General features: G+C 40.9%; 1 long non-coding RNA gene across 1 annotated transcript; it reads right to left on the bottom strand.

Annotated features, from left to right (window-relative positions):
• Positions 1–12,091: 12,091 nt before the first annotated feature.
• On the bottom strand, positions 12,092–21,441 carry LOC135299636 (uncharacterized). Its single transcript, XR_010361602.1, has 3 exons — positions 21,063–21,441; positions 15,754–15,814; positions 12,092–12,611 (listed from the first exon to the last, which is right to left on the bottom strand). It is a non-coding gene; the product is annotated as an uncharacterized LOC135299636 (long non-coding RNA).
• Between the last annotated feature and the right edge of the window lie 1,107 nt (positions 21,442–22,548).

Genomic DNA, 22,548 nt, shown 5'->3' with positions numbered 1-22,548 from the left:
CACACTTGCCTTGCCCAGTTTCAGAGGAATCACTCGTACTGGTTGAGTGCCTCTAGAAACAGTAATTGCTGCACAAAGGAGAATAGATTTACATTTTTTCTACATTTGGGCTGTGAGCAAGACCTGGCTTCTCATACAGAGGTAGCTTGATTAGCATTTAAAAACTCACTGTTTATTATTATTATTATTATTATTATTACTATTATTACTATTATTATTATTATTTTCAATTTTAAAAAATTGGTAGGGTTTTGGGGGATTTTTGCCTTGCCATCTCTGGTGAAAATCCTTCATCAAAAGCTCCTCTGAAGTTTCCTAAAGAAAACATATTGGTTTGGCCATGTGAAAAGGCAAAATGAAATGTTGCATCTCACCCCAATGTTTTCAGGGCATCAGTTCAGGGGTAGAAGAGGCAATTTGCTGCTTTTATGAATATTTGCCTAAATTTGGCCAAAAGAGCCATGTCAACTTACAGAGTGATATTTACAGTAACTTACAGTGAACTTGTAAAGGTGTAAAAGTATAAATTCCAAAAAGCTGTGGAGCTCCACTTCCAGTCCAGTAGGCACAGAACTGGAGTTACTCAGCCTTCCAGGGCTAGACATTGCAAGCTGCCCTCAGAAATGGGTTCTGGGCATGGGTTTCACAGCATTACAGGACAAGTCTTCCCTTGACTGGCAGGTCATCTTATTTTTTCAGACACCTTACTACAGCTCTATGATTTCCATTTATCTTTGCTATGAACACGTGAAGAAGTGTGAAATACCAAAGGCTCTGAAATAGAACATCATAATCATCTTATCTTGGTGCCTTTTTGGCACAGAGGTGTCTGGCTCCACTCAGCACCTGTATGATAGGTCTATTAATGCCTCTTTACAAAGCCTTTATGAACAGAAATGCAGTAGTTTGGGAGAATTGATAAGATTCTGTAACAATGAGAAGGACTGAAGGCAGTCCAGGAGGAAACTATTAATCCCGTATTAGTTACTAAACAAAGCCAGAGGCAATACTTAATAATGGGACTAAAATAGCCATGATCACATCAGCTAAGAGTTCAGCATGATGCAAAAGAATCAGTGTAAAGCTTTGATTTAAAAAATAATCTTGAATTATTTTACTTCCTAACCTTAAACTCTTCTGTGAATTAACCAATTCACAGAATGTAGGATTTTCTCTTGTACACTTGCATTAGCTGTGCAATGCACCCTTTCCAGATTCACAGTGTTTTGATCTGAAACAGCCTGAATATTTGGAGATTATTTATTTTGTGCCTAATTATTGACTTATTTTCTAATGACAGACTATTATTTTAATTTCTTAAGAACTGCCTTTAATATTTTGCATGGTAAGCAATAATTTTGTAGTATTGCATATCCCTAAGTTAGGATTAGCTACAGCCAACCTTATCCTATATTTATTTTTAGCAGAGAATATCTTGAGATTTTACACTTTAAGCATCAGTCATGCCATGGGACTAACCCACAAGAACAATCTGGGTGATCCATTTTTTAGCAGACATGTATACCATTAGTAGGACATAAAGCTTTGAGTGCAGAAAATGCTTAATTGTGTTTCTGAATTGGGCCCTGGATATAACATCAGTTATGGTTATTTGCAAGTTACATTTCAATATCCAGCTTTTCAGGCTGTGTGTTTTTGTAGTTGCAAGTTTCCACCTCCCCCGCACTGATTTAAGTGATGTTATTCTTGGCTAATAGTAATTGTGAGAAAATTGAATTCCATCTGTTTCCACCAAAAGCGGAAAATAGAATGTGAGAATCAATAGAAGACTGCACTTGTTACACACATTTGTCACAATCAGTGACTTTGCTAAGGCAACATGTCCGCAAGTATGATTTGCAAAATAAATAGCAAGTCACAGCATCTGATCACCAGCTGGCTTATTTAAAAGTCAGAGCCTCTTCTGACAGCTACAGATCATGAACTTATAGGCATTGCGTGGCCCCTCCAGGCTCGTTCAAGGGAAAAGACATCTTTCAGCACAAAAATGGATAGAGGAGTATTAGAATTTTAATACAGGTCTGGATGTTCACTCCTCATCAAAGTTTTGGGTTTGCATCTGGAGGTTTCCCCATCCTAGATGATCCCTTTCTCATATCTGTGCTGATTACTCCCCATCCCCTGTAATTTCATATGTACTTGCTGTGAGTCACCAGAGATTTCTCTGTGACTAATGCCAGCATCATTTCAGGTTTTCTCCTTAGCTAATGTTGTCAGAATTGAAGTCTCTGTAGCTACCTTTGGCTGAGCAGTCAAACCCAAGTCATTCACTGATTCATGGCCTTGACCAAAGCACAAAAGAGCAAACACTGAACACTTTAATAAGTCCTAGCAAGCCTGTGTTTCATGCACAGGCACAGCACTACTCTTTTTTTTTTTCAAATACATATTTGAGCCACCTCATAGGACATACCAGTGTCTTATCTGCCTGTTTTTATCACAGCCATTGGCTGGGTGGATCATTTCAGGAGTCCTTCAGCAAGAATTGCTAGATTCCTTCCCAGAGTACAGTGTGTACTTTGTCACAGTTTGCGACACCTTTGCCTAATTCTGCTACAGTCCCTGTGTAATGCAGCATATTTTTGCAGATGGTGCTGTGACACAGCCAGTCTCAGCTCACGATTTCTTGCTGTGTCAACAAAGCCCAGTTTAGCCATGGCAGCAGAGCATCTCCCCTGTCCCCCTGAACCACCTCCCTCCCCAAGTGTGCAGCGTGCCATCCACAGGCCCCATCCCCAAATAAAGCACAGCTCTGGGGTGCACAGAGGTGTCAGACTGGTTGCTCTGTAGCTGGGGGTCTCCTCAGCACTGTGCAAACCTCAGGTCCACATCAGTGGCACAGGATGAAGCTGGACTCACCTCCACCCACTGCCACCAGGAGGAAGACCAAGGCCACCCCAGCTGCAATAGCCGAGAGTCCCTCCCAAGAATAACAGGAACAGCTCACAAGTTTAAAAGGTGAACTGGGGATTCCTCAGCCCTTAGGAGACTCACAATCATGTAACTGGTATGGTTTTCATAAAATGGATGCTCGACCTAAAAGCTCAAGGGCCTTGATCTTCAAAGTTAATGCCTGTTGTTTGCCAAAATGTGTAGGAAAAATGTGTGTGTGACTGCTGCACTGCAACAGTAAAAACAGGAGTCATTAACAAGGAACTTTGTTGGATGAATAATGCCATTATGTTCATTAACAGCATGCCTTCATCTGGAACTCTCGTTGCCATACCTGGGCTTGAATTTCAGCAGAGCATACATGCACTGAAACCTGGAAAGTCCAAAATGGTTAATTACAATGTTCAGCAGCCTAAAAAGACTCCCATAGGCAGAGAGATTTAAGGCACTACAACAGCCTGCAATTTAGAGGGAAGCAAGAAAAAAGGAACAGAACAGAGAGGTGTAACAGAAAGAACCACTTGGGACAAATAGGGTAAATTTAGATGTTTAGTTTTTCCTAGAGGCCTCTCTATAGGATTGGCAGTCATACCATAAAAATTCTTAAATGAGTTAAAGAAATATTTTCTGCAGTGCCTAACAGCTATGAAAATGTTGGAGGGAACAAGGAGTCAACAATTTTAAAAGAGGGCAGACACTTAAATTTATATCTGTAATTATCCCAACTGAAATAAAACATATGGAGATGGATCTGTAGCAGGGTGCAGGACAAAATCCAGTTGCTAAAGGCCAGGCTCCATATGACAAGGACTTTTCCTATCAGCTGACAGAAAGGTGAAGCTTTGATAATTTCATAACAATAAGCCAGAGTTCCATTGTACAGTGAGTGCCAGATGCAAACAAGAGTTTCCAAGTCTTACTTTTTAAAATTCCAGGGGTTTACAAATGTTAATAACACATACATTCACATAATATTCATAGAGGTTACAGAGAAATGCTGCTATTATTTATTTCCCAATCATTGCAGAGTCTTCCCCTGCCTTTTCCAGCAGGAAATGGCCAGCTTAGGAATGGGAACAGCATGTGGCTCCAGTCAAAGTGAACATAATGGGAAATGGAAAACCCTGAATGGGGCAAAAGTTCATGTGTTTGGTGCCAGTAATCAGTTACTTCTAAACTTGTTTGGGTTTTGTTGGGGGACTTTTGGGCTTTTGAAAGGGGGAAAAAAAGCTAAATAAATCATATCTGGTAGGAAAATTAGGTTCTTTGAGGATGAAAGCATGAGTAAACTGAAGTGCCAAGATCTGAAGGCAAAAGCTGTGGCAGATCCATATCCTGCATTAATCAAGCAGATACAGAGAGATGTACTGTTCTGACCAGCTGGTTATCTGCTTCCTGCCCTCAGAGGCAAGATGTCCTGACCACATGTGCCCTAGCACAGGCTGAACCTTAATCCAATCCCAAAAAGCAAAATTATAACCAACATCTATCTTGAGAACAACAAACTGAATCCAGGACACTCTTAGTAAAAAAATTAATCTCATTTTTTGTTAAAGGTACGGGGGTTTTGAAACATCCTGATTTTAAAGATTTGGTGTCTATTCTTCCTACATGAGTTTCTGAGTTTTGAATATTTCTGGTGTACTCAAGCCTGATTTCCAGGTCACTTCTCATGACTTAGTTCCTGATTCTTTTGTTATTACCATCTGCTTCCAGCTGCCTGATTTCCCAATGTCCAGATTGTAGAGGTATTTACTGTTTCTGACTGCAGGCAGGTAAATTCCCAACATCCACTGAAGCAAAGTTCTGATTATGAATTGTGTCTCATGTGTCATTAGGGTTCTGGGATTGCCCCTCCAGGAGAAAAAAAGGGCAAATATTGATCCAAGAAGCATCCAGAGGAGCCACTCTATAAAGAGATGATTGATAGATATATAGATAGTAACCAATAAGAGATTAAATTATATAGATAAAATTCAATGATGTATAGATATAGATAGAGATATAGATATCAAGAACACCCTGAAAATGGACATTTTCTTGTGCATGGGGAATTCCAAAACTAGTTTTATTGTGGCCCAGTAAAGATGAGAGCTGGCTTGGCAGTCATGATGGTCACATTCCTGTTCCTCAAAATGAATAATGACTAATCTCTGAGTAGAGAATTTCTTCCTAAAGTCTGACCTAAATCTGCCCTTTTCCAGTTTAAAACCATTGTCCCTTGTCCTGTTGCTGCCTGTATAAATACTCTCTCCTCCTTTTCATAAGCCCCTTTAAGGTACTGGAGTCTTTGGAAAGATTCCTGCAGCAACTTGCACTGCTGCCCACCATGCCACAGGCTGAACAGACTTTGTGTGATGTGAATCCCCTCGCACAGAATCCCTGCTTGCTCTGGGAAATCACCTCCCCAGGGGCCCTCTGCTACTTCACCCTTCTTCAGCAAACGAGAGGGGAACAATTCACAAAGCTCACACTAACACTCAGTGCCAGAGGTAAATAAACAAGGTCTCAGCAATGTTGAGGACATCCTCTGAAGGTTCATGCTGCAATGTGTGGGTGGAGTGTCCTGAGCAAAGCAGCTCTGGGTAATTTGTGAAGAACAAAGCTGGTTCCAGCTCATTCTTGCAAGAGCATCTCAGCGCAGAGCGTAGCCACAAAACATTTCCCGTCCTGTGATATTTGTCAGCCGAGCAATCTGCAAAAATCCCTGAATTTCAAGGGGAAAATGTGACAGATTGTTTGTTGAATGCAAGCTACTAAAAGTGGTAAATTACTCTTTTTTACCACCTCTCCTGATACGTGCAGCTGAACATACAAATCACCGAGTTCACTGGAAGTCTGGAAAAACTCACAGTTCCGGAGTTAATCATTAATATTGTGGGGTTACAAGGAGGTATTTTTAAGATTGCCACAGCATGTGGGAAATTCCCATGTGAATTCCCTGCAGGTTTTCAAGAAATAGCCTTTTCTATTTGGCTCAGATGCTTTTATAATTGTTTACATAAATGGAATATGAAGTATCAAGGTCAGATATTTTCCAGAAAGCCAAAGCAAACAATTTACCATTCTGTTGTAGAAGAAAACACCAGAACAATTCCAACATAGGCCCATTTCCTTTTTCTTGCTCTTGCTTTATGTGAAATTACACTATTTTGTAGAAAACACCATAACTCTGATTACTTAAAAGCATGTCAATCTACTGTCAATCCACCATGAGGTGCAGTGTCAGCTCAGTTCCCAGCATAAGCTCTGAGGACCCAAAAAATTATATTAATACAATTATAATGGCTTGATTTTTATGGGCTCTCTATCTCCCAGTTCATAGTATCAGTGGAAAGGATAGCCAAGAACAATGTTTTCTCTTTCTTCTCAAATTGATAAAGTTTGTACTAAATCAGTGCGTTATTGCTGACATCTTCTCCCAAAAAACCCACGCAGAAAATGATCTTTGTGCTGCCTAACCCCAATGACTTTAGATGCTTTTTTGGATGACTGGAAAAGTCATCCAGTCCTTCAGCTGCTTTGGAAAGAGAAACCCTTTTCCCTACTAACCCTACTCAGCTGGGATAGAAACCTTCTGTATGACACCCTGGCCGTGACCCCAAGTCAGTGTTTTGTCACCAGCAATGAGGATTTCAGGATTAAAGAGCCAAAAATGCCAATATTTCTCCCAGGAGGGGCCAATCCTCTTGACCAACCACATAATGCATAGACCACAAATTCTGAAGGACTAAACAGAAGAAGTTTGCATCATAGCTGCTTCTCCTGACCTCTCTCATGCCCAGAGACTCACACTGGGAAGTCACTTCTGTAGATAGAACCATAAAATCATTTATGTTGAAAAGGTCTTGAAGACCATCAACTCCAAGTATTAACCCAGCACTGCCAAGCCCATCAAAATATAAGCCAATGTATTAACAGCAAAAGGTAATTAAAATAAAATAAAATAAAATAAAATAAAATAAAATAAAATAAAATAAAATAAAATAAAATAAAATAAAATAAAATAAAATAAAATAAAATAAAATAAAATAAAATAATCCTTTAGTGCAACACCATCAGTTTAGAGATTATGTATCTTATGAAAGTCTAACACTTAATTATAGAAAATTAAATAAGTAATAATTGAACAGTGGCCCCTCTGATACACTCACAGAACAGAATTGTATTTTGAAATGATTTTATGTTAAAAAAGATGTTATAAATCCAGGGAAATTATATATGGGTCAACTTACTAAAAAAAAAAAAAAAAGTCAGAAAAAAAAAATCAAAACCAAACACAGAAAAACCCCAATAACACAGCAAAAACTGGAAGCCCAAATTTCATTTGAAATACATATTCAAGCATCTGCATCTACATCTCCTTCTTCAGCAAGTTGAGCATCCAGAATTTGCACTGCTTGAGAAATTTCAGCTGGTATAAACAGCTGGAAACAAATATAGGTCAGTAAAAAGTATTTTAAGAATTAGACGTCTTTGAGAATGGTACCTCTATGTATTTTCACCATCTTTCTTCTTAAAATCTAGCACTCCCTAAGGTATCAGAGTTTATCAAAGATGTGAAGCTCCCTTAGAGGGTACAGCCTACCCAAACTCCAGGTGAGATCCAAGAATGGGCATTTACCCAGGGGTGCTTTAACAAAAACTCATGAAAATCCTCACTGCAACGAGACTTGGAAAATAAATATCAGGATGAGAAAATAAAGCCACTGAAATGTAGGTTTGGGCCAGTGCTCTCAGGAAGGACCCAGGCCAATTAGTCTGAGTCCAGGCAAGAATGAGGGAAGGTTTAAACACCATAAATTATGAAGAATGATTAAAAGGATGGGATTTGTTTAGTCTAGAAAGGAGAAAATTAAGAGGAATCATGATAGCAGTCTCCAAACAGAGGGACTTGTAGCTGTGTAAGAAAGGAAATTACCATCCCCTGTGATCCCTGGGAGCCTGGAAAGAAGCAGCAGTGTCACACTGGCCCCCAGGCAGGACATGAGCAAGGCAGTAGGAAAGAAGTTTGTAACATTAACCAGTGATAAGCCTTGAAAACATTTCCTAGGAAGGTTGTGGGGCCTCTGTCACTGCAGGTTTTTGAAAACATTGAAGCAAACATATGCCAGGAGTAGTTAGTGTGAAGCCAACCCCACCTGGGTGAGGCAATGGACTTGGTGACCTCCCAAGAGCTTGCCCAGCCCTATTTTCAATTATTCTGTTCTTCCTTTCTTAAGCTGTGTGGAGAGATGTGCAATTGCTTGTCACAACCTGTTTATAAAAAGCAATTCTCTTGCGAAATTCCAATAGGACACCCCAAGACAGCACATTAGCAGCAAACACTAAATCTTATTTCTTTACAGTGCTGCCTTGACACCACAGACTTCTTGTCCAGTCCTGTTTTTCATCTGGCTGTCACAGGTTGGCTCCAAGATTTTTGAGTCCATTCAGAAGCATTGTTAAAATAGAAATCTCCATCTCAATGAAAACAACAAAGTTCCAGATGTTTTTAGAAATAGAAAATATAGTTAACTAATGCTGTAATTGATAGTAAGACATAAGGAAGGAAAGACACCACTGACTAGGAAATATCCTCCAGTCATGTACTGCAGTCTAAGATAAGCAAATACTAAAATTAATTCGGCAATTTCATTTTGATGCACCAAAAACATCTCTGGGAAGAACATGTGTATTCTGCTCTTCTGTACTTCTCATCCAGCATTCTCATTCATTCAGGTCCAAAGCTACAGAGGTATTTAACTTTTTATCTCTATTCCATTGGGAACCAGGTAGCTGAGCAGCACTGCAGAGCTGAGCCTGGATTTGTACAAGTCCAATGTCATCCTGAAGAGCCTTCCCAAGGCTGGCTGGCCATGGACCTAAGGACTCCAGGAATTGTTTGCCCACAGCTGTGGTCATGGAGATGTTCACTGAGCAGGCTTTACCTAAGTGCAAACAAATACACTCACACAAACAAACACACAATTTGACATTTTATGCAGGCCTGGAGTGTTTGGTTAAAGGTCAGAAAACCACAACAAATAACATTTCAGAGTGTTTTCATTACTTCCTTCCACCTAAAAATGTTCCTCTGTTTTTAAGACTGCAATCTTCCTTCTCAGAAACATTCAGACACTAAAATCTTTCTCATTCTAGGCCCCATCTCTTTTTATATTTTTTTAATCCCCTCCCTAATTCCAGGAATTCATCTGGAAATTCAAATAATTTATTTTTATAAGCTAATAAGTGATTGTACAATGTCTACATTGAGCAACCATGCTGTTATTTGGGCTGACTCTCTGAATTATGTCCCTTTTCCTTTCTTATTTTAAGAGTTTTGCTGCCTTAAATCCCCATTTAGGTTTCTTGTGACTGTTTGGACATATGCTGTGTCCTGCGGACACTGCTGTCATTTGCAGGCTTTGTAAGATCAAAGAATAATTTCTAGTCTTTGAAGTTCACCACTTTAAAATCGACTTCCCAAATTAGAATGAGTTGGAAGAGTTTTTCTTCAACATCCTGGCTTCCTGTGATACCTTTATAAGCTTCTCTTCCTGACCACATGAGCCCAATGCCAACCTCAATGTCACCATTGATTAAATGCAATTTAAATGTGGTGCCTCTCCCTCTGCTCAGTCACAACTGACACTACACAATGCAAAAACAAGTGAGGGAGAGAAGAATATCTCCAGGTTGTAGCTGGAATGTGGAAATTCTGTTTGCCACACTGATTGCCCACTCAGTGTCAACTCCAGATGGAATTCCCCAGTGAGGCTTGGTTGCAGACATCCTGCAGGATCACAGAATCATGGAATGGTTTGAGTTGGAAAGGACCTTAAATACCATCTCATTTCACCCCCTGCCATGACCATGGACATTGCAACTAGACCAGGTTGCTCCAAGCCCCATCCATCCTGGCCTTGACCTTCCAGGGATGGGGAGTCCACAAACTCTCTGGGCAACTGATAATCAATGATAATTGATCTTTTGGTGTATGTTTTTACCTTGATCTGCCCCATCACAGTGGAACTCCTTCTCAGCCAGAGTGAAGACAGGCTCATGTTTAGCCATCCATAACTCTATGTATCCTCTGAATTAATGTGTTTTGCTGTTTTAAACTATATAAGCTTTTTATTTTTTCCCTACATCACAATACCAGAATAATGATGGGAATATTTTAAACTAATGAAAGGCTATGTTCTGATCATAACTCATTAACTCTGGACTGAAAAGTGGTACCATCCAATAATCCTAATCCTAATTACAAGTAATAATGTCTTTCTCCTTGGAATGGACAGTTTCAATTCACTGCAAATTCAAAGCAATTTAACAATAAGACTGACAACAGGAACAAGAGAAGAGCCACATCTATTTAGACAGCATAAAGCAGTGCTTGCTGTACAGCAGTGGCTTGTGACTGACTGAACAACTGGGAAAACTCAGCAGGGCTGCTTTTTGAAGAGAAAGATGGATAAGTGTAAATTCATTTGGGCACGACAAGCTGATAGCAACAGCGACACAATTATCTGCCTTCAAAAGACAAGGAGGAAGGCACATTTCTTTATTCATATGATGCCATTAAAAATAAATAAACTAACCAAGTGACAAAGGCACGTGGGCTGCAGTATTATTCCACCACAAAACACTGGGTTTCTGGAGAGACCTTCTGCAAGGGCAGGAGTCCCCCAGGCTCTGCTGCAGAGGACGCAGCCCCGCGCTGCCGGGAAAAGCTCTTCCATGGAATAATTAGACAACAAACCCAACTGTGGAAAGCTTTGGGAGTCAGAGTCCCCTGTCCTCATCCTTCACAGTAAATAAAGGGTAAGTGATTGCCTTTGCATGAAAACAACCTTCCCCTCTACATTGGAGAATGGCAATGGGAATTACAGAAGCCTCCAAATTTGCTCAGATCTCATGCACAGTGCTGTGTCAAGGCAAGCCTGGAGGATTATGAAAGAGTAATTGCTCTGCAATAGTTTCTCTTTGTGCTGTTTTGCTCTTTGGATTGCTGTGTGGATTGATCTCCTCTCAGTTCCCTGAGCAAATTGCCTCTCCCAGCTATTCCATGTGATGTTTTTGGGATATCCTGAAACAAAATGGCTCAAGGCTGAGGTCTGCTGGGACCCTGGAGATGTCCAGCCTGGGGTGTGTGTAAGTCATTGTGTGCATATTGCAAAATAAATGTCAAAAGTTTTCTGTATTCACAGGAAAATGCAGAGCAGCCTTAAAAATAAAAAGAAATGCAAAGAAATGCTTTACTCTTTATCAGGAAAAAAAAAGGCTGTTCATATCCCTGCAGATACATCAAGGATCCCCCTTTCTCACACTAAGGCTGCATCCACCCACCTCCCTTTCAATCTCACTTTGAACCAAGGAGGACCAGCTGATGTTTCCTCTGAGACCACAAATATGAGAGCAAGCACAGCAAGCAGAATCCCACACCATTATGGAACCAGATTTTGCAATCCCTTTTGCTCCACTTCCTCCCTTGAAATTAAAGCCTCATGTGTCAATGTCACCCTACTCCAGCCAGAATCCTTCTCCTCCTCCCTCCAGCCCAGTTTCTTCTGCTCCAAGCTGACATCAAGGACACAGCTTCCTACAGCAGCAGACTGAACACTGGAAGGGGATGTCGAGGGGATTTTCCATATTCCTAGTGCTAGACAGCAGAATTCATTCAATCCATAATGCAAGAGGCTCTTTCCACATCCTCTTCTGGAATATGGCAGAGGTATTGATTTCCTCTCTTTCCTGTAAGGCCTATTTCCTGTGATGCATTTGAAAGCAAATTTAGAAAATACATTTGGCTGTAAAAAATATGAAATACTCTTATGTTGGGGATGGAAGCTGAGAGGGTTCTGAGGCATTTCAGCCTAAGCACTGTCAGCCTTCAAAAAACTTTAAATTACACTGTCCACAGTGATCTGGATTAATTAGCCTTATTTTCTCAAGCTTTTGCCTTAGATTAACAGACTGCCAAGAGGAAAGAACACAAAAGTGCTCATACCACCACATTTCATGGCATTTGATCATCCTTGAGATTTAGTCTTCCTAGAGCCCAGTCTGTTGCCAAAGGAGACATCCTGAAAGGGCAGCACAGAGTCCACCTCTGGGAAGAGGCAGCCAGTGATCCCTGGGCAGTGCAGTGAAGCTTGCATCACCTTTCTAGATGTTTGACAAGAGATCCTGCTTTTGGAAGGCTAATGCTATATGGGATGAAAGTAAAGAGATGTTTTTACAAAGAACTTAGTCTGAGCTCCTACCCAAGTACTCTTCCTGCTCTTCTCTCTTGTTTGACACGAAACATCTTGTACCTAGTCCTGCTGTGCCTCCAGCCCTTCCTGTCTGATTTACTGGGGTAAGAAGGACCACAGGTTCTGCTGGAACACAAGCTGGAAACCAGGGTTGGAAAAAAGCCTGCTGCCCAGGACAACTCTCAGAAATTTAAAAAACCCCAAGAAACAGACTTGTTCCGTGAAAAAGAAAATGTTGCAACGTGCAAACCGAAAACACGCAAAACTCAGGCTGGTCAGTCACAGCACTTCATCTCTGTGTTTCTGAGAAGTTCACTGAAATACCAACCTTTTATTGCTTTTTGTTTCCAGAAGGGATGTGGCAATTTCAGAATATCAATTTTGAAATGTCACTGTCTTTCAAACAGTGAGGCTTAGCCTTTTCTGCCAGTACTTCTCATTTCAAACAATTGGCAGGTCCTGAGGAAAAAATACTTAGGTTAAAAAAAAAAAAAAGTAAAAAAAAAAAAAAAAGTGTTTCTTACAAGTTCTGAAAACCTTGCAGAGCACACTGCAGCACAAATGTATCTGCATCAATCAAGTACAAATATTGCCTTGGTTCTTTCCCACAGCTTCCCAAGTGACACACACCCAATGGCTGGCTGCTTGTCCCTTCACCAGCCCAGGAAGTGAGCAGAGGACCTGGGGTCCTTGCACCCCTGCTGAGTCCAAATAAACCACACAAGAAAATCACTAGGAGGGCCATTCTTCAATTTACTTTTCTCTACACATTCAGCATATAGAAAGCTGGTGCTGAAAATGGTGGCTTGAGAGGATAGTGAATTTTTAATCAGGGATTATATTGCTTTTTAGAAGACACAAGCTGGCGGATATTAGTCTGTGGAATTTTAACTGTCTTGTCTTTGGATGATATTATTTTCTTTAAAAAATGAGTTAGCTTCAAAAAGCAAGCATCCGTGTTAATGTTCATTCTCCTGCACATGCCCTCTCACCCTTCCTCAGACCTCTCTGGCAGCTCTGTCCTCCCAGGTGCTGGCAAGTGGCTGGGCACGTTTCTGCTTTGGAGAGAGAGACATCCTTCCTGCTGCTACCAAAACCAAAAGCAGTTCCTGATACTAATTCAAGTTCTTGGGAGAGTGCATTATTCCCATTTGCAGCTAATTGTCAGGTTAAAGATTCATCATGGGAGCTGATTCCAGAACAATACAAAGTTCTCAGATGCTCATCTTCAACAAGGCCATTTATACAGCAAAACCATAGAGTGGAATCACAGACTATCCTGACTTGGAAGGGCCCCACAAGGTTCATCAAAGTCCAGCTCCTGGCCCTGCACAGCACCATCCCCAGGAGTCCCACCCTGTGCCCCAGAGCATTGTCCAAGCACTCCTGAGCTCTGCCAGGCTGCTGCTGTGAGCACTGCCCTGGGGAGCCTGCTCAGTGCCCAGCCACCCTCTGGGGGAAGAACCTTTTCCTGATATCCAACCTGAACCTCCCCTGACACAACGTGAGGACATTCCTTGGGTCCTGTCAGTGTCACCAGAGAGCAGAGATCAGTGTCTGTCCCTCCTCTTCCCCTCACGAGGCAGCTGTATCTGCACTGAGGTCTCCTCTCTGTCCCCTCCGGGCTGAGCAGACCAAGTGCCCTCAGCCTCTCCTCACACGCTTCCCCTCAAGGCCCTTCCCCATCCCTGTGCCCTCCTTTGGATGTTCTCTAATAGTTTAATGTCTTTCTTATGTTGCAGGGCTCAGAACTGCCCCCAGGACTCGAGTCCATCCCAGAGCAGAGCAGAGCAATCCTCTCCCTCCATCATCTCATGATGCTGTGCTTGATGCACCCATCAAAAGCCCTATCCTGACTCCAGGCTGCCACCAGACAGGACCTGACATCCTCAAATCATTCTTAAAAATGTCAAGGGTGCAACTTGAGTCTGGGTAGCAAAAAATTCACAGATCTGTACACCTCGAGATGATCCAGGAGAGATGCTCAGCTGTGTGTGTGCAGGGCTGACACAGCCTGGGCTCTCTACTCCCCCACCTCAAGCCCATGTGCAAGTGTGTGTTTATCTTCAGGCATAAAGTTTTTTAAAAGCTTTCATTGGCCTGCACAGGGTGGTAGATGGCAGAATTAATGGCTGTTCTTCAAAGCTATAAACTGCACGGTGTGTTTGCTCAGACTTTGAGCCATGAGTTACTGCTGTAATTAAATCCAGAAGGAGAGACCATAATAACATTCTGACTTGATTTCCAGTGGCAGAGCACTGATTAAGAGAGCTACATAATAAATGAGAGGCATTTCAGAATCGCTCTGTTGATGTTATCTGTAATTTTTTTATAATTAGAAAAGCCTAAAGAAAATTGTATATTATAATTACATGCATTATTAATCCTACTCTAATATGAATTCTTCTATGATTACAGGTTGCAGCAAAATTTTTGCAATTTTTTGTATGAGGTCCAGTGTTTACCAAGTGTGTCCAGGTTTACAAAAGCCCTTATAAGCAACAGATAAAATGTACTATATTATTTCAAACTCATTGAAAAGCAGAGAAAGTTCAAGTTTATGACTCAAAAATCCAAAAGGAAACAAACTGTTTAGGGTCAATGATTTTACTGTTTAAACTCCATGGCATGATGAAAAGAACATTAATATAACAAGCTTCTATGCAGTCCTTCACACAGAGATCTCGAATAATTGAATTTGAAAGGAGGTACACAGGATATTTAATGATTAAAAGCCCACAATTTACGATTCATTCACCTCATTTAGAGAAGACCGACCTGGCCATGGAGTTTTGTTCTTGGAAAAAAACTCTATTCTGCAATTTTCCCTGGCTATTTAGTGCATAATATTTACAACATTCTTCATTTAAATCAGAATGGAGTTAGCAGAAGATAAACAGAGAAGCTGTGGATACTTCACCCCTGAAGTCTTCAAGGCCAGGTTGGAAGGGGCTCTGCATGACCTGGTCTAGTGAAACTTGTCCCAGCCCATGGCAGAGGGTTGGAATGAGATGATCTTTAGGGTCCCTTCCAACCCAAGCCATTATATGATTCTATAAACTAAGTTGTGCCTTTTATCACCTTTTTTCTATTCACAGTTTAAAGGTACAAGACCAATAGGATAAATGGTAAGATGCTAGATTTCCAAGCAATGAAGTCTCCAGAATTTGTGTTTCAATACTCCTACTCTGATCTATATTTTCTGACCTATCTTCAATAAATCTTTTTTTCTTCCTTTTGTTCATTTTTTATTGTTATTTTTAGAGAAAACAGCTTGGTTAAATTCTATGCTGTCCTTTTTTCTGAGGTGATTTGGAATACTGCAGAAGTCAATATTGTCTTGGCTTCTCTGTGATGAGAAGATGCATTAAAGCCCTTTGAGTGCTTGATGATACCACAGTATCTCCCAGGTTTCTTGCTCTCACATGAGACAGCAGGCAGATCTCACACAGTACTGGAACTGAATCATTTGACATATTTGGGTCAACTTTACCGTGTCTGCTAATGTCTGAATCCCATTTTAACTAATTTGGTGAACAAGCTCCATATCCACAAAGAAACAAGAAAACCCTTACCAAGCAGCAGAGCCAAAGCAACATACCTTCAACATCCTCGTGAACTCAGAGATAACAGGATCCACTTGGATTAACCACAGACCTACCCTGAAATATCAGAAATGAAAACATGAGAGCCTGGAAGTGGGCAAGTACAAATACACACAGGCAGTACTCCCATTTCTGACCCATAATGTTAGTAATCACCAACTTCAGCCAAATGGATCTCCAGACCAGTTCTTCCCAGGACTGAAATCCACATGCCAGGACCACCAGTGTCGCAGGACCACCCAAGGGCAGCCTCTGCCAGCCAGAACCACACAGCTCCCGTGGCCAGGGAAACAAGGCCACGCTAAAGCCTGGTAAAGGCCATTTGGAGAATTGTTACAAGGAGGTTCTGAACACGTTCCAGTCACTGAGTGTTGATTCTGGCAGGCACAAACTGAGCCAAGCTCAGTCCCACACTGAGCCTCTGCACTGCAGTTGGGGGCTCCCTCCAGATGGTTCCAGATGCCTCTGAATGGGGACCAGCTGGTTAATGTTTTCTTGCCTTGGTTACAAGCAGATAAAACCATTTGCGTCATGGTTACTTTTGACGGAAAATGGTTTTGCTTAATTCACTTTTGGCTCAGTGAAGGGGGTGGTTTTAGCTGGAGACAAAAGGGTTATTCTGTCAGTTTATGGAAATGTTTCACACAGGTTTGCCTGTCACTTAAATGCTCAATCCAAACTCAACTTAAGACAGATGCAAAGGCCCCCACTGGTGCTGTCACCTGAAATGCATTGGTTGTCTCGTTCACTTATTAGTTGCATTTTGCCATAACATGAACTGACTAACAACAAGCTTGGATTTCAAGTTTTATGGAAAGATTCCAACCTGGAGGAGCATTAGTCCCCGTTTGTGTTTTGTCTTCATTGACTTCTCATGGTATTTTACAATGTTTACCTTGAAGAACAGATCCTTCTAGCCCCACTTCTTGCAGGTGAGAGATTTCCTTCTTTGATTTTTGTAACTGTTACTAATTAAAGAAGGGATTGAGAAAGAATACAGAGGAAAAACCTTCTCAGTCCCAGTTGCCCAGGATTGTATCAGGACAGAGGTTCATCCAGCTGGAACAACACTGATTAGACTGGGAAGTGGCAATTTGTCTGATCTTACCTTGGAAGTTCTAATGCCAGATCTCATCCCCAGAATATATTTGACTTTATTATGAAGCAAAGAGCCCTTCTACCAAATAAGATCTTCCAGTTTCTGCCTGTTTTCTGGGAAGAGTTTACTTTTGTCTGAGCTGCCAGATCCCACTGTATCAAATTCCCTTAACACGGGATTCCTCCATCCAAGCATTTTTCCCTTTAATTCCCTTAATACAGGATTCCTCCATCCAAGCATTTTAAAGCATAGGTGTAATTCTTTACAGATTAAGTGGGGTAACATAATTCACCTGATCAGATTTAAATGCCAAGTAATGATTAATCAGTTTGATAATTTCTTAATTCAGAGATTTTCTTAATAGTACTATTTTAAAATTACTCATTTCTCAATACATTTCTTAAAATCTCAAAAATTAATATTTTCCTTGTATATCCACACACAAATCAGATACCTCAACCTCTAAAGTACCCTTATTTTGTTTGATAGTGAGATCAACGCAAACAGCACCAGGAGTGGAGATATCTGGTTTTGGTCAGATTAGTCCTCGGTGAATCTGGATAAATCCTGAGAGTTATAAAAAAAGACCTGCTACAAGCATGAAGAATGGGTGCCACAGTATGAAACAGTTCATTTCAATAGGAAAAAATTATTTCTTGTGAAGAGTTGTCATTGACAATGGTATGAAAATAACCACAGATTACCTTAGCTGTGCTGGGAAATGTGCTTTGCTGCTCCCCAAACGTGGAAGTGCAATATAAATCGTGTACATTTTCCTTTTCTGCTAACTGCTTTCTCTGCCATAAAAAGAGTCTCTGACTGCTAAAGCAAATTGATTCCATGTGCCAACTCCCCCCCAAAATTAGTGAGTCTACTAGTGGATGCACTGCCCCTTTATGGATGCCTGCATCCCTTACTGCTCTGGGAATGGGTCTGATGGGGTGATTCAAGACCATCTTATGAAGCACACATGCAATTATTGCTGGGACAAGAACCCATTTTATACAAAGCTGTATTTATCCTTGGTGTGAAACGACGCTGCTTCAAATTATCCAAGTGACTCTACAGAGACTGTGTTCAGCAGTTAACTCATTAACATTGCAGTCTCCAGATGGGCAAAGACAGATCACATGGATTTATACGTTCAGTGAATAGCCAAATTCAGCAGCCCCTTTAAAATGATATCTAAATATTTTCTAACATAGCTAAGAGGTCACTCTGATCTATTTTGGAGTACTGCTTACAAAATCTGTATTGCCTTTGAAAGCAATCTATGGGCTGGATTGTGTTTAAAGGTGCTGTAATTCTTGCTGAATATAATTGGCCACATTGCTTGCCAAATTATGGCAAAAACTGACATCCCCTGCCATTGAATACATTTTGCCTCATGTGTTTAAACTCCAGATGTGGATAATACCTATGGTTCATCTACATGTGGTTGTATTTCATCTGCTATCCTGAGTGCTTGAAGCTAAATCAAGTCTGACAGATTGAGAGGTGACACTATATTCCCACTTCAGAGACTGCAGAGCTTCTCATAAGAGAAGCCCAGAAAATATTTATTCCTGCAGTATTCCAAATCACCTAAGAAAAAGGTGAGCATAGAATTTAACCAAGCTGTTTGCTTTAAAAAAGAGAGAAACAAAAGTGAGAAAGAAAGATTCACTGCTTAGAAACTGGAGACAAGGCAAATCAAAATAATTATCTTCACTATAAACACATGTCTTCAAACATCTGGAAGAAGCTTCCCAGTGCTGGTAAACTCTGCCTCTTCCAGTGAAGACAGATATTGGCCAGAACTGAAACAGAAGTTATGGAGAAAGGACTCACTGGGTGATTATCGGTGGCCAGGGTTGTGATCTGTTGGAATTTCATTATATATTTTGAACTGAACATCCATGAACCTAAATCTTTTCAAGTGTCATGATTTTGATTATATCATCCCCTCCCCTCTTCATGAGGCTGTTTATCAATCTGCAGGACCCTTGTCTGATCCTTTTATCTGCCCTTACTCTGCTGTTTCACAGAGAAATGTGTGGGGTTATTTACTAGTGTGTTATTAAAGCCTCTTCTTGTAGATGGATGCATGCTCGTATGTTGCCATGTTAACAGGAGTTATATAAAACATGCTGTCATTAAAAGCTCTTGGAATAAAAAGATTACTTCAGCTACACAAAACTGATTTTTTGTGATAATTGAACATCCTCTTCTACATTGCTTCCTGTAGAACATTACTGTGAAGCTCAGAGAGAGAGAGAGAGAGAAAAAGGGAAACTAGCACCTTGCTTAACTTCCAGCCTGGTGCCAATACTCTTCTTACTGCAAGACAGATTAACCAAGGACCCAAAGTAAATTAATTCTCTGTTCAAACATTGCTATCAGAAATTATGTATGGCAGAGTTCCCTGAAAATCACCAGCATATGGAGAATTTCTTCAAAGATTTACAGTTCCCCAGGCTCTCTCAGATAAAGACAACATATTTAGAGAAGGGAACAGCAAGTAAGAGTGACGAGCAGCATCATGTTGCCTTAACAGAATGTCTACCATCCAAATGATGGCATCTTTGATCACTTGGAGCCAAGCCCTCCCCTAGCAGTGTCTGACAACTGCCCTCTCCCTGCCCAGCCCAGGTGTTTAATTACACATAACAGAACAGCAATAAATGAACTGAATTATGCAAAGCAGTATCCTCTCAGGATGGAAATAATGACACAGCCAGGAGAATTTCTCTCAGTAAATCGCTTCCATCCCTAGATTTGGACTGAGTTATCAAACAGTAGCCCTGAAAGGAATGAAAGATGCCTTTACTTGAAGGCATATCAGCATATGTCATTCCTGACAAAGGTTTGCCCAGTCTGTTCTTAATGACCCTACAATCATGGAAACATCACAATCTCTCCAAGAAACTTATTCCACAGCCTGACTGCCCTTGTCCTACAAGAGCTTTTCCTAACACTCCATTTGAGTGTCCCTTGTGTTATTTTACAAACACTACTATTTGTCCTGACTATCATGAACACAGAAAACCTTCCAGTCTTCCTTGAAATGCCTCTTTTTGTGGCACTACATAACCCTTTCAACTTTTACTCACAGATCAGAGATTAAAGAAATAAAATTGGCAAACCCCTCACACTCTTTATAAGAAGAGGACATTAAACTCTGTCCTGTACATCCACAATTCCCTTAAAAATTCATTAATGAGAATTGGCCATTGGTTTCCCATGCTGAGCAGAGCAGAGAGCCCTCCTGTCCGACCCTGATGGTGGGATGTTTGTCATGCCCACAACACCAAGCCTTTGCCTACTCCCAGGTAATTTTTGAACTATTTACCAAAAGATAATTTTCTGGAGAACCATTTTTAGCCAGTTCTTTTCCAGCCTATTTTCTTAGCAAAATATATCTGGTTAAGAATAATTTACACTTGTCCTGCACTGAATTTAGCCCCGTTTCTTCAGAAATTTGCATCATGTATCACACAAATATAACCCATTCCTCCAATGTGCTTGCAGTCCTTAGTTTTATGCCTGCCGTGAACTTACCAAGCAAACTTTAATTTTTTTTTTCCAAATCAAGCTATGTGACCTTTGTGCCTCCCCAAACCAACCCACAAGGGTTTTTTCACAGTAAGAGAAATTAAAATAATTTAATACAACTTATTTTTGACCAACCCATATTGACTGCTACTTGTCTTCCAACTAGTTTTTCAAAAGTTGCAGACAATTTGTTAGTGTTGATTTAATTTTCTTCTAGAACTGTTCATCTGACTGGACTGTAATTCCCAAGTTACTTTGGGGAAAAAATAATTTTTCCCCTTCTCCAGTATTCTTCAAGCTTATTGTAATTATCTGCAGACAGCTTTCATTCTCCACTGAGTAGCAGACCAATCCTCCCTTTGATCTTCCTCATTCTATTAATGGATCTTACAGAATTATTTCTGGTTATCTTTGAGGTCTCATTTTGTGCCTTGGCCTTTCTAGCTTCATCCCTGAATAGTTGTACTGTTTTTTCAGATTTATTCTTAGAAATTTGACCTCTTCTTTTTTTTCCTGTGTGTTTCTGTCTGGTGTTGAAGATACAGAAAAACTCTTCATCATCTACCCAGCTCAGCACCTACTGAATTTCCTGCATTCTTGCATTTGGACAGCTTGAATTCAGCCCTCAGCTTACTCTGAAAACCTGACGACTTTATCCTCTGTTAGTCTTACCTCTTAGGAGTTTTTGTGTATCACATTTGGGTTCCTTGATACCTGTCTTCTTGAGACCCACTGCTTTTGTCATGATCTCTCCCACCTTCCTCTTCTGACACAGAAGTCCCTAGACAATTAAAGAAAAAAAAGCTAGAAATCATCCAGCAAGTATTACAGCCACCCATCACTTAACGACACTAAACTTGGACATACAGAGGAACAAAGTGCAGCACTTCAGCTGCCAAGCAGGACAAAACAGGATTTAGGAGGGAAAGCTTTATGAGAAAAGAGAATCTACCATCTTGTGCTCGTGTAGTGTGAGAGTTTCAGAGGGTTTGTGACAGTCTCCATCCAAAATAATGAGAAATGTTCTGATCCTTCACTCAGCGAGCCATACTCTCTCAGTCCTGAAGTTCTGTTCTCCTGATGAGCCCCCCAAAAAACCTAATAACCTCAATAGTTCAACCAAAGCAGACGTGAAAGCACCACACCCCTCCTTGAGCAGTGGCACCACATTTCAGCACAATCTCTGTGCATATTTGCATCAACAGCTTTCAATTTCTTCTGTGGACAAAACTTCAGTTTTAACCTTGAACTTCTCCTCTGTGCCCCAGCACAGAAAAGGAGCTCATCCAGGTCTCTTTTGAGGTGCCATTCACCAGTAGCACTTTGGATTTTAAACACTTTCTTCAAGACAGAGCATTCCCTGATGGGGCAATTAACCCCAAATGGAATAAATTCAGCAATTGGCAATTAATTCCAATCAGCCATTGACTAAAAGAATTCAATCACTGCCTGGAAGTAGATATTTGAACAACTGTGTCTTTGGAGCAGCATCCCCCCCAATGCCTAAAATAACCCAGCAAGACCAGGAATCCTGGAAATCAGCACTGACACCAACCCCTTGTACACTACTTACCCCACACCAGCCTTCCTTTCCCAGACCTGTTGCCATGGATGGAAAGTGAAAGAGGTTTGTCACCTTCACAAGAAACTTTGCAGCTTCTCATTGAGCTTTCATTCCTAGAAAGATAAAACCCAAAAACCCTCTGTCTGTTCTGTATATTCTCCTCAGCACATGGGATTGACCCTGAGTTTAAATGTGGTCATGTCCCCTCGTGGTGCTGCTCAGGGAGACCCTTTGGGCTGGTGGGGATGGGATGCTGGAGCCTGCCAGAGGCTGGCACAGCCTGCAGCAGCTGGTGCTCATGGCTGGGGCATGGAGAGTGCTCCGGCAATGTTCTGCACACACCTGGGCACAGCTCCTGGAGTGCCCTCAGCACTGCAGGAGATGGATGCCTGTTTCAGACCTTAGAACACAAGGCTTATCAAATTTGAGAAAGAGGGGGCAACAGTGGTGGGGTGTTTCAGATGCCTGTAAAACAATAAATGAGTTATGAAAAGCAAAACAGCATCAGCCTTCCCATATGCCAAAAAACATAAAAAACACAAAAAAGCATATTAAGAGAAAATATCTCTCTCTTCTCTTGCTCTTTTTTTTTTT

This window comes from Passer domesticus, chromosome 4 (assembly GCF_036417665.1).
Source record: "Passer domesticus isolate bPasDom1 chromosome 4, bPasDom1.hap1, whole genome shotgun sequence".
Taxonomy (NCBI): Eukaryota; Metazoa; Chordata; class Aves; order Passeriformes; family Passeridae; genus Passer; species Passer domesticus.
This window is presented reverse-complemented; position numbering and strand designations above follow the sequence as displayed.